At 39.4% G+C, this 13742-nt stretch overlaps 1 protein-coding gene across 1 annotated transcript in view; it reads left to right on the forward strand.

The window, feature by feature from the left end:
* Positions 1 to 13742, forward strand: part of DCDC1 (doublecortin domain containing 1) — a 349931-nt gene that overhangs the window by 124657 nt on the left and 211532 nt on the right. The window lies entirely within an intron of this gene.

Genomic DNA, 13742 nt, shown 5'->3' on the forward strand with positions numbered 1-13742 from the left:
CCTATTAAAAGAGAAGAGGAAATTCTTTCCTGACCTTGCAAATGATCATTTTCTTTTTGAAGCATGAGATTTGATTGCCCTCGCAATCTGGGCTCACACTTACTCCCTGCATTGTGAATAAACCGTTCCTTTCTCGGTCGTAGTGTTTGACTCCGTGACCTCCCACAGAAATGAATTCCGAACACAAACCATGCATTGGAAAATGGAGATGGGAACTCTTTGATACTAGATGGTAGAAGTATTGAGCCAGGAGTATCCTGCTCTGAATTCTCTATAAATGCAAATCTGGCTGGGTCCACAGAGTTTCGAGAAGCATTTGTCTTATGAGATTGTACTTTAAAATCCCAGAGTGAAAGCCAGTGTAGCTTTTTGTCCCTGTGTGGATTAGAGATAATTGAGAATATTTTGTCAGCAAGTTTGGCTGGAGGAAAGCAACCATTTTGGTAAATCATTTATTCAGACTTGTTTTCAGAATGTGTTTTGGATGGAATCCGGGCAAAAGTTGGCCTTCGTTTTATTAATTCTTTGATAATAAGAAAACAGTTGCATGGTGCTTTGTAGTTTATGATGATTTTTTTCCAGGTTAAAGTTATCTCATTCGATTTTCTTAACAGTCCTTGAGGTAGGTAAATATTATTGTTATTGGTACAAATCCCCAATAATTGTGAAAATAATACCTGGAAGGCATACATAAATTACTCAGAAAAGCAACCGTTTTGGAGTAATCTCAGACAATTTGGAAGGGTTTATTTACACAGAAACAGAGTGAGTACTACAGATCAAATTTACCAACTTTTTTATGCATTCAAAGGTATTTTGCCACAGTTTGAACAAGTCGACACCGTTAATCAGTTTCACTTAGTGTTCTTACTTGAATTAGGAAAAAAAAATTTCAAAACACTTGTAATTAAACTTTTAAGCGTTTCATATTCTTGTTTAATCTGGGTGAATTTGAAAGGCTCTACTGTACTCTTTCAAGAAAGAGTTTTAAAAATAAAAATTCTTTTTCTTACTAAAATAAATTATTGCTAATTTTTACTGTGGTATAAGATCATAATCTAAAACTTTTTCCATTTTAACCACTGTAAAGTGTATAGTTCTGAGGCATTAAGTACATTCACATTGGTCTGCACCCATTACCGCCATCCACCCAGAAATTCTCCTCTTCCCAAACTGCAGCTCGGTCCCCATTACGCACCAGTGTCCCACCCCTCTTACCCCCTGGCTTCTGGCAGCCACCATCTCTATGAATTTGACTACCGTAGGTACCTCATATATGTGTAATCAAAATATTTGTCTTTTTTCATCTAGTATAATATTTTCAAGGTTTATCCATTTTGTAGCATGTGTCAGTATTTCCTTCCTTTACGGCTGAATAATATTCCACTACATCTATATACCACGTTTTTTTAATCCATTCTTTCATCAACAGACATTTGTGTTGCTTCTGTATTTTCGCTATTGTGATTATGGCTACTTTTAACTGAAGAATTTTATTAGTTAAAAAAAGTATTGAATAATTTCAGTGGGTAAACTTATTTTTATAAGATGGTTAAATGTTAATATATTTCCATAATTATTTTTATTTTATTAATTATCATTACCTTGAGAGGCTCTCTAAGTATTTTATTTGCAAATGTTTATTATCTTAATTTGAAAGTCATAATTTTTTGAGCACTTATATGCAATATAGCTTCGGACAGAGGACGCGAATGTGGAGCAGGCCATGGCCAGGCTTAGTAGGCACAGTAGAATTGTTTGAGTGTATCACCTCTAGAGAGTGTATAATTTTTTAAAAAATTAGTTGCCAACAACTAAAAATCAGATTTTTACATTAAATTCTAGACTTTTTGCTTCTCAGAAAATCTGGGACATTGGACCACTTTTCCACATGACAGTATTTTGTGGCACTGAGTGGCAGTTGCCATCTTTATACAGAATTTGTGGAATTCATAGACTCGTCAGTGGAATGTAGATTCTATAAGATCTTCTTCTCTTGTTTACACATTTCTGTCCCCTGACTGACACAGAACTGGCCCCTACAGCTGTGCTGTACTTGACATATAACTAGTTCAAACTGAGACATGCTATGTGAAATTCACAGTGGATATCAAAGATTTAGTATGGAAAAAGATGGTAAAATATCTAATTAATAAGTTTTGTGTTGATTTATGTTTAAATGGTAATATTTTGTTTCAATAGATTACTAAAATACCTTCACCCTATATTTTGACCCTTTTTAGAAAATGTGGCTACTTGACAATATAAGATTACATATTTATCTCCCATTAGATTTCTGTTGAACAGTGTTGCTCTCAATGTTGATGGCCTGATACAGTGGTTGTTAAGATATAGCTAGTGGCCCAAATCTGACTGTTTACCTGTTCTGGTATGACCCACAAATTAAGAATGGTTTTTACAGATGTATATTTGCAATTTGTTTGATCATAGGGAACATTAGCTTTGAACCCCAATTTATTGAAATGTTGTTTCTTCCCAAAAGAATTTCATTTTTCTTATTAATAGACCTATATTATAAAATATTGTACTCAAGCCCTAGCTGGTGTGGCTCAATGGATTGAGTTCCGGCCTGTGAACCAAAGGGTTGCCTGTTCCATTCCCAGTCAGGACACATGCCTGGATTGCGGACCAGGTGCCCAGTATGGGGCACTAGAGAGGCAACCGCACTCTCTTCCTCTATCCCTCCCTTTCCCTCTCTCTAAAAATAAATAAATAAAGTCTTTTTTAAAAAGTTAAAAAATACTGTACTCAATTGTTACTATTATATTTTAATTTCATCAAAAATTAAGCATTTTTTAAATTAGATTCCACTTATAGTTGAGATCATATGGTATTTGTTTTTTACCCCCGGCTTATTTCACTTAACATAATGCTCTCTAGGTCCATCCATGATGCCGCGAAGGGTAGTAGCTCTTCCTTTCTTTCTGCTGCGTAGTATTCCATTGTGTGAATGTGCCGTAGTTTTTTTGATCCACTCATTTACTGATGGGCACTTAGGTTGCTTCCAGAACTTGTCTACTGTAAATTGTGTTGCAAGAAAAATATGACTAGCAACATTGAAAGAAAGAAGAAACTGACAGGGATGGGAGGGGGGAAGGAGGATGGTAGCAGGGTGGGGAAGGGGGAGGGTCAGATCAAAGAACAGGTGTGAAGGACAAGGACGAAGCCAAGGTGGGGAGAGATTGAGGAGGGGAGGTGGAGGTGGGTGGGGCAAGGGAGAGTGGTGGTGGGTAAATGGAGACAAATGTATTGGAGCAATAAAAAAATCTATTAATAAATAATTGCATATTAAAATCAAATTATGAAAAAAATTATGAATTTTTTCTCTTGTTATTTAAGTTCCTATATTTTACCCTTAATTGTGCCCCTTGGTGTGCAAAGCTTAAAGCATTTTATATCTACCTTTTTACGGAGAAATATTTTCTAATTGCTGGTATGATCAGGAGCAGATACAGGCAGGTTTTGGAGGGAGCCAAGCATAGTGGAAATGCTTAGGATTTTGATAGAGAAGGATTCCAATGTTATTTACTGATCCAGTCTTTGAGTACTAGTTTTCTCATCTGTGACATGGCAATAAGGATTTCTTCTCAACTTACATTGAAGATTGAATAAGATACTATATGAAATGTTTTGTGAAAGAGGTGACTCTAGCACTTCCCCTGCCTAGAATGCTCTCTCTTGTCAAACTTTATTGGGATACTTCCTGCCCTTCTTTAGTTTAGCAACATCTTTAGCTCAAAGAAGCATTTCCTGCTCAAGTCCCGAGCCTAGCTTAGTTCTCCCCAGAAATGCCACACTTTTTAAAAATGCTCATCGCACCGCTATTTGTTTCACATCTGTCTGCCTTAGAAAATTTTAAGCTCCATGAGGGGAGTGTCTTGTTATCCACTATTCCCTAGGACTAACACTTAATAAGTATTTAATTAATATTTTTTAATCATGTTGATGATGCAAGATGCTGTACGTAATACACTCACAGAACCCAGAAGAATTCAGAGGGAGGAAATTTATTTTTTCTACAAATAATCCAAAGTTTGTGCCTAAAGACTCGGGTCATGTGTTGGACAAATAGTTTAAACACACTTTACTCTTCCCCTCTACAATACCAGATTTTTCTCGCTCAAATTTCTTAAAGATAACTGGGAAATGCAAGTAAAACACTTAGCACAGTGCCTGACACAGAGTAAGCTTTTAATAAATTCTTCTCTAATGATGGACGTTGATGAGGAATTAGAATATTTAGTATCAAAATAATCAAAATATCTAGGTACTACATAAAGTTGAGAGGTCAAAAATTTTGGAAAGCAGTGGGGAATTCATTTTAGAGTCAGTAAAATAGTGATTTTAGTATCTAAATTTAAGCTATTCTTTAGAACAAAAGTCTTAGTGTTTGTATGAGCAGGGTTTGAAATGCAGGACAATAAAACAGAATCAGGATCAGGTACTAAAAACAAAAACTAAATTTCAAAATGTCCTGAGTTTATATGTTAGTTACAAGTTTATATAATAGATGTCTATTTGCCTAAAAACACTCTTGATCACAATGACAATTGGCAGTTGTTGCTCCTGTCCCCTCAGAACACAAAGCTTAATACCTTGGAAGAAAAAGCACATGGTAGGGTCCACAGTAGGCTTTACCAGCAGGGATGAACACTAAGTTTTAGAGAGGATGGAGCTGATAATAAAATCTAGCCCCAGGGTGCAATGAAAGTACCCTATGTAACTCTAAAAGGCCAGATTTGTATTATACCAATTCACTGTGTAAATGCTGCGACAGCATCCTGCACAATCACCGTAGGAGCATCGCAGAGGGTTCTGAAGATGGATTCCTGTGCCTAGGACAGAGAACAAGTCAGAGCGGCCTTCCTGGGTGAGGTAAAGCAGAGAAGAGTCTGTGTGTGTGTGTGTGTGTGTGTGTGTGTGTGTGTGTGTGTGAGAGAGAGAGAGAGAGAAAGAGAGAGAGAGAGAGAGACAGCCTAACATTATGGCAAACTACGTTTTTTTAAAAAAGGCTCACCCAAGGATATGTTCTTTTTCCATTGACTTTAGAGACAGACAGACAGACAGACATCGATTTGGGAGAAACATTAATCTGTTGCCTCCCACAGGCCCTGGCCAGGAATTGAACCCACATCCTAGGTGTGTGCCCTGACTGGGAATTGAACCTGAAACCTTGTAGGGTATGGGACAATGCTCCAACCAACTGAGCCACCTGGCCAGGGTGGCAATCTACTTTTTTATCCCTGTATCTTTCCCAGCTCACAACAGAAGTTAAGGTTATAACACAGTAACTACGGTGGCAATGCCCAGTTACCCAGTAGAGGGGGGAGGAGGCTTAGAACAGGTTGGAGAATGTAAAGAATGGATCTTGAGATTCTTTCTCAACTTCAGGCTGTAGAGGCATTGATCAGTAGAACATAAGCGCAAGTCAGAGTTGTGAAAGAAGATGGGAGATGAGGCAGGCAAAGCAGAAGAAACCAGATAATGACACCACGATAAGGAGCTTGGGTTTTTATCCTATACACCATCCTGAAGGTATTCAAGCGGATAGTGACATGATCAGATATTTGCCTAAATTAGAGCTTAAAAAACAGGCTAAGTAGAAAATACAGATATGTATGGTTTTGCCTGTTCAAGATTTTTTTACCCTGTGTTAAGAAGATATCCAAAATTTTGGTACATATTCCATATGGCTACAGTATGCTGGAGATAAAAGCAGCTGATCCATTGAACCGAGATCATGGAAGGATTGATTCTGTCACAATTTTTATCACTTCTAAACAAAATGGAGTATTCACACTTACGCTATTTTACGATTAGTCTGGACTGAGTCAGTTGTCTCATGCTGGCAGGGTTTGCCCCGATGATCTCTCAACCAGGGCCAAATGGAATGGGAAAAAGATCGTTTGTCACAAGGGTGGCCGTGGGTGCAGAGTACAGAGTACAGGCCCATCCTGGCAAAGTGAGAAGATAGTAAATAATGATAAGAAATGTGTGAACAGATGTTCTAGAGTTATGAATAGACTGCTCTGCCAACACACACAAAAATGACAAACTGCCTCAGGAAAAGCAACCTCAAGAGGGGTTAGAGAAGACTTGATTAAGCAGAAAAACAGGGAAAGAGAGTTTTCCCCAAACAGTCATAAAGTTCACTTGTTAACTCAGCCTAATTATTTCGCTCTCAACCACACAGAGCAACAGTGTGGAGACTTCTAGTTTTCCAGCAGAATTATTCTCTCTGTCTCTCTTTTTTTGAGACACAACTACACTCTGTCCCCTGGTCTGATTGCAGTTGGAGGTGGCCCTGTGACTAAGTTCTCTTTAGAGGAATGGAAGCAAAAGCGATGCATTTCCTGCAGCAGCAGAACTGAGGAAGCATGAAAATAAAAAGACAGGGTACTTCTTGCCCTATCCTGAACTTCTCGTGTCACAAATCTAGCTTGTCCTTGATTAGAGGAAAGCTTTAAATCAAGCATGGCACTTAAATCTGAACAAGGTTGGATGAAGTTTCTTATGAAGCTTCTTATGAAGCTTCCCCCAGAGGCTTCTTATGCTGTCCTTGTTTTTTTGGATTCTTTTTTATTCTTGTTCTGATTGGTTGTGTTTTGTTTTCTTATGTTCCATATAATTGTTCTGATTCTTGGCTTCATCTCCTCTACTGTTAATTCTCTGTAAATTATTCTTTATTTCCATCAGTATTTCTGCCTGGGTCTTTTCTATGCTGTTGAAGTCTTCACTAAGTTCCTTGAGCATCCCTATAACCAGTGTTTTGAGTTCTGCATCTGATAGATTGCTCATCTCTGTTTTGTTTAGTTCTTTTTCTGTAGTTTCAACCTGTTCTTTCATTTGGGCCATGTTTATTTGTCTTCTCATTTTGGCAGCCTCTCTCTGTTTCTTTCTATGTATTAGGTAGAGCTTCTATGACTCCCTGTCTTGCTAGCATTGCCTAATGTCATAGGTGTCTTGTAAGGTTGAGTGGCACAACCTCCCTAGTCACCCAAGCTAGGTACTCGAGGTGCGCCTTCCTTGTTGGGTGAGTACACCCTCCTATTGTAGTTGTGCCTTGATTGTTGTTGCCAGGTCAATGGGAAGGATTTACCCAGGCCAGTCAGGTGTACAGATTGGCTGTGACCACTTACTACCAATCTCTGCCTTCCTTGGAGGATCAGCCATTGCAGGGGCAGGTTGGTGGTGCTCTGATATGGTCAGTAGCTGTGCACTGGGTACACAGGCTCTGGTATTTTCCAAGTGGTACAGGCCAGGGTCCACCTCAACCTATGTTCCACCCAGGGCCACCCAGCATAAGCTACAAAGCAATCTGCAAATAGCTGATACTTGTACTGGGCTTGGAGGTTCCAAGGTGAAGCCAAACTGTGATGCAAAGCTGGTGGCTGCTAGAGCAGGCCTGTGGCTACTTAGCCACAGGTATGGGGGATAGGGGTTTCCTGAGGCTGTCTGTTGCTTGTTGGAGAGGATTTAGGAAGATGTGAAGCCTGAATGGAGACCAGCCATTCATATGGAAAAGCCAATGTTAACAGCTTGAGCCATAAGTTGGGAGGGGTGGAGTCTCAGGTTTCACCAGGGCAGAGCAAGGCCTGTGAGCCAGATTTATGAAGTCTCAGACATGGCTGCCGCCTGCTGGCTCTGTGGCTCTGTTAAGGAAGGACTCAGAAAAGGAACAACAGCCTCTGCCTGCCTTTCTGTCTGGGATAAAGCTGTTCCCCACTCTCACTCAGATGCCAGACGTTTCAGTTCCTCCCCATATGCCACTGATATCTTTCAAGCTGCTACCCTAGTACTGGAGCTCAGAGGGAGTAAGTCTGAGTAAGTCTGTTTGCAGGCTCTTCAAGAGGAACTGCATGTGAAGCCAGTAGTTTTTGTTTTTGTTTTCACTGATTCAAACTCTGCTGGTTTTTATAGCCAGAAGTTATGGGGACTTATCTTCCTGGCACTGAATCCCTGGTCTGGGGGTCTGGTATGGGTCTGGGACCCCTCACTCCTGAGATATCCCTCCTCACACCACATGTGGGTATGGGACCAGCCCATTCCATGTTTTTGTATTTCCATGTCTTCTAACTGTATGGGTGGATGCAATTTCTTCAGTTCCATACTTGTCAGACTTCCATTCAACTCAATTTCTGACAGTTCTGAGTGATGGTTGTTCTGTAGCTTAGTTGTAATTTTTATGTGGTTGTGCAAGGAGACTAATCATGTTTACCTATTTCTCCATATTGCCTGGAACTCAAGTTTCCGATTTGTACTTTTAAGTCCCTTTACCTTTTTCACCCAGCTTCCCAACTCTCCTTCCCTCTGGCAATCATTAGTCAGTTTTCTGAATCTATGAGTCTGTTTCTATTTTGTTTGTTTATTTATTTTGTTCTTTAGATTCCACCTATAAGTGAAATCATATGGAATTTGTCTTTAACTTATTTCACAGAATAATTCCAGACATGAAGTGAAAGTTAGGTAAAGAATGATCACCCAGTGACTTCGTTCATTAATAATTCTTGATAGTAAGTAGATCCTAACACAGTTTCACTTTGTACGATACTCAAAACACTAAATTCCATTAGACTAAAGTCTCCATATACAATTTATTTTCTTGTAAGTGTCAAAAATCAATTCATGTTGATAGAATTCTGATTTCTAACTCTGGATTTTCAGAGTTATATGTTTTAATATGAAGGAAAAATTTGCCAATTTGTCTGTTACTGTATAGCTATTTCCTCCATTTATTAATAATATCTTCTGATGTACCCAAGACATAATTTAAAATCATGGGTGCTGGAGTTAGACATGCCTGGATTTGAATCCCAGTTTTTTAATTTTCATTGCTTTGTGTTCATGAGCAAGTTACTTAACCTCTTTGAGCATCATTTACATGACTTCCTGAAGCTATTTTGAGGATTGAATGCTACAATGCATCCTCAGTACCCCAAACAATATGACAGGGTAGACAATGAGAGTCTAATTTAGATCTTCCCAGCTTTGCTTTCATCTCAGTTCACTTTTAAGAAGCAGTAAATATAACTTAATGCAATTATTAAATAATTTATAAAGCTTCTATTGCTCTCCTACCCTTTCCCTCAGAAAAGTTTAGTAGGCTCTTATTAAATTTAAAAACAAAGGTGATGGCATTTTATCTTTTTGCCTCTTTTTATAAATTTTCCGTTGTCTTTTGAACTATGTTTTTCTAAAGATAGACATAAAATGAGGGAAAAGAATTATGTTGGGGCAGATGTGGATGGAAAACAGATTTTAAAAGTGAGTAGTAAGACATACTGGTGGGTAACAAGAAAAGAAGCAATATTAATCAGAGGCTTTTTAAAAAAATTACAAGTATCATGTATATATATGTATTAATATTGCAGAATATTTAGTTTATAGGGATATTACTTTTATTGTTTCTTCTTTTCCCCCAAAATTTCTTGGTCATTATTTTTTAGATGTGTTAGAGAATACTTTTCTCAAGGTCCAAACAAATTCCATGAGAGAATTGTAGATAAATTTGTGGAAAGCACAGCAGGTAGGGTTGAGCTATGCAGATGTATGGACAGAGTTGTGCTTCCTGTATTCGGGGAGTGACCACTCTTGTACTCTCTCTTGAATAAACTCTTAGAGGTCGATCCTCAACTCAGTTTGAGAATCATTGGTCTTGATACATTTTTAGAAGTATATCTGGCTGGACTCCCCAGAGGTGCTCATGTGGTCATTGACCATGTATTTTAACACATTAAAGGCTCTTAGAGGAGCCATGCTATATAAGGAAACACATATACCATGGCTTACCCTATTGTTTAAGAAAGTTATTTGACCACAGAATCCCCATCACCTAATACCTAGAACATAGTTTAGGAAACAGTTGTCTAATGAAAAATAAAATCACTTAGCATCTGAAGATTCTCCCATCTATCACTACTAATCTACCATAAATGTTCATTGAATATCTCCAGCCTGACTGTTATGGTTGGATCCATTGGCTATAAGAGAATTATAAGGTATGGGCATTTGCCTCAGGGACGAACACAGGAAAACAATTAGGGAAAAGCTGACTGCTGAGCTGCAATTCTCAATGGACTATGGGCTCTCTGAAGATCCAGGGGCACCTAGTTGATATTTGTATGACCAAAGCCAGCACAGTACATTGTTTATATCAGCTTTGGCATTGAATAAATATACTAAATAAAAGAAAGAAGGAAGGGAGGAGGGAGGAGCAAGCACTCTTTGTAGTATATGGCAGTATATTGTGGCTCATATATGCCTATGGGGAGAGGACAAAGCCAGGGTGGGCTTCACAGGTGAGTTTGAACCAAACCTGGCCCCTAAGGGAGATGTAAGGTGCATCACACCTAGCCTAACCCATATTCAGATAGTGTTCAATAAGGATAGTGGCCTATCTGGCTTATCCTTTGGACCCCGGAGTCCTAACTATGGGTTTAAAGGAGTTCTGTGAGTCACATAGCTATATAAGTGGGTGAGAGAAAATACAGTTCATTACTTTGCCTAAATGTTCTTGTGTGGGAAATGGTGCAGGACTGGTCTAATTAAAGTGGTAGGATAAGCAGAAATACTGCAGAGGCAGGCTGTCACAAATGCTTCTCAGCTGAACTCTCAAGCTTTTTGGAGAATCCATAAACAACTACAACGGTTTATTTGATATCTTTAATTGACCTACTCAATTCCCTAGGTGCCAGCTTATCAATTTCCCTGAAAAATTACAGTCTGTATTTTATTTCTCTCCTTTCTTATAAATCTTGTTTTTGCCTCTGTTCCTTTGCTCATGCTATCAATAGACCCTCTCACATGTGTGTACACAATTTGTGTGCAAATTCATAAAGGACTCAGTTATTTTCTGACACTAATACCACTTTTATTCTGAGCCTTGCCCTCTGGGTCCTGGGGGGAAAATAAGTGAATTTCTAATGGAGTTTAAAGCTTAGTCTGATATGATAATTTAAGTAATTATTTTAATTCATTATGTGTCTCATATAGACTCTCCTATACCTGGTAGTTTCCTTCAGGTAGTATGTGGAAGAAGAGATTGTGTGCTTTCATATTCTCAAGGCACAGGGAGAGGCACCCCTGGCCTCATGCTGGCCCATTGGAATGTATATTTGGTATGGCAGCTGCTGGCCAGTGGAAGGACATCCTTTGTTCCCTTGGTTATGGGATGCTCTCCTGGCCTGGAGTATGTGAACCTGCAACTCACTCATCTGGCTCAGGCACTTTCTATGGGGGTGCTTCTTACATAATCCAACCTAAACTTGACTTCCTTTGGTATTAGACATTCTCCTCCAAGGTCTAATTGAGACATCCCTTTGGCACTGGATGGAGTGGTCCATGGGGCTGCTTCACTATAAAGCCATCGTTCCCTCAGTATGCCAAAAGCCTGTGGCAAACTTCCTAACACTCAGCTACTTCCGTGTCCTAAGACACACAGGAACCAAGGGTAGTTTGGGATAGTGACACTTCCGACTTCCCTTTGCCTGCCCATACCATGCCACCTTGTCAATGTGGCTGTGTCCTAGGTTACTACAGGACAGCTTCTTCCCTGTGTCCAGAGTGAGAAGGGAGGAGCAGAAGACCTCTCTGCCCCAGGGCTTTTTCTACTTACATGATACTTGTCTCCCTCCCCAAGCCACACCAATATAGAAAGAAAACTTGTATCTTAACTCCTCTGGCCTTTTTACTTTCCCGTCCCTCCCTCTGAGGCTTCTTTATGTCTTCTAGGACAGAAGGAGCTATGCCTGTATTTTATTCCTACAAGGGATACTCCCCCCAAATTGGAATTTATTTATAAAAAATTGTGTATTTATTCTTACATGTTTAAACTTTAGTCACCATTCAAGTACTCTTCATTAATTGTAACACACTTATTGAGACATTTTTCCATTGCTCAAAACCGTTTTTGAATGCATCAGTTTTGATGCCTTTGAGTGCTTCCGCCATTTTTCTTTTCATCTCTTCCATATCAGCAAAATGTTTCCCTTCGAGGACTTTGATCATCCAGGGAAACAAAAAAAAAAATTTGCTCAAAGCAAGATTGGGTGAATAGGGAGGGTAGAGCACGGAGGTCATGCCAGTTTTGATCAAAAACTGCTGAACACTCAGTGTGGTATGGACAGGTGCGCTTATAAATCACCCATCATGAAATGGGCAAACATGTTGAAAGAGTCTTCAGGAAAAATTCACTGAAGCTGAACACAGCCTCTCACAACAACGCCGGCCTGTGCTCTGGTACAGATGAGTTCCTAGAACACTCAGCTAGCGGGGGAAGTCTGTGCTACAAGCGGCCTGTCCTCCAGAAGATAATTTCAATTTCTTTGGGTGCCCCGCTCATACTTATTCCTGATTCCAGCAAAGGCATTCAGAGTCATTACTCCTAATTTACAAGGGGAAATTAATGGGTTCAGTCCTCCAAGTTTAGCTGTTTATATGCTCACTGAGAGGAGTAAGGGTTTTCTTGAGAGGCAGAATGTCTCAAGCCAACAGTCTTGTTTGTGAGATATTGTTTTGTTGCACAATTTTATAATAAATGTCAGAAGCAATATTATTACAAATATTAAGGATGCCTGGGATAGTTGGGACAACCTGTACTTGGAAAGCCCAAAAGGAAAAGCCTTTGATAAATTTTAAACCATAAGCCCTGTTTCATTACCCATTTTAATACCTGAAGGACTACTTTAAACTTGACACATTATTAAGAATTTGAGTTGGATACCTTGAGTTGCAAGGAACAGAGACTCATTCAGATCTCCTAGCATCCTGAGGCATTTACTGTGAAGACATGCATGACGTATCTGTTAGGGTCTATTGGTTACAATCAATAGGATCTGTCTCAGGTTAACATAGGCAAAAATATAATTCAATGGGATGGCACATGGTAGTATATGGACATGGTGGTAGGAAAGACCAAAGGAAGGGGCTGTAGAAATAACTGTCACAGCTCCATTCTGGATCTAAGGGACAGTTTGTTCTGGGTGCTGTTCATGGGTACAGATTCTGTCCAACTGTTTATGTCTCTGCGTGGTCCCTCTCATGACTGTATCTCTGAAGAGAGAGGCGATTGGTCTGGGGGTCAGAGGTCCACTCCTTGGCCAGCGTGACACTGTCCCTCCAAAACTGCATGTGGCAGTGGAAGCAATGGAGTAGAGTCAGGGAGTTTGAGAGGGCAGGCTTAGGTCAGTTTAGGGTATAGGTCATTTCAGGGCATGATAGAATGTTTAAGCAGAAAGTTTATATTCTGGCTACTGGGTCAGAACTCGGTGCCACTGTCCCCACAGAGTGTTGAAGGGCTAAAATTTTTCATGATTACTTTTTTTTAAACACAAGAAAGGAAGGAGATTTTAAAAGAAGTTTAAGTTTCTTTAAATATTAAACAAATTGAAGGTAAAATATGGAGAATTCTCTTTCATGTCCATTTAGACAAACTGTAACTCTTTTAAAATATTACCATTGCGATGCTTTTATTTGCTGGTTTTCAAATATCGTGACTATTGTTTAAAATAAATTCTCCCTTAAAACAGATTGTGCTCAAGAAACTACAGGCTATGGTAGAAGTGGCATTTCTTGAAGAATTTGCAAGACTGGGAGAGGAGTCCCTGGCTTTGGGAGGCCCCGGCTGCATGAACCGTGCCTGTTGCCAGTGGTCTCAGAGCTAATGTGTGGCAGAGGCAGAAATCGCACAGTTTTGAACAGAGGATTCTATTCCTTCCCCAAGT

The sequence above is a fragment of the Pteronotus mesoamericanus genome, unplaced genomic scaffold (genome assembly GCF_021234165.1).
Source record: "Pteronotus mesoamericanus isolate MK-2021 breed Mesoamerican mustached bat unplaced genomic scaffold, CSHL_Meso_final contig_90, whole genome shotgun sequence".
NCBI classification, from domain to species: Eukaryota; Metazoa; Chordata; class Mammalia; order Chiroptera; family Mormoopidae; genus Pteronotus; species Pteronotus mesoamericanus.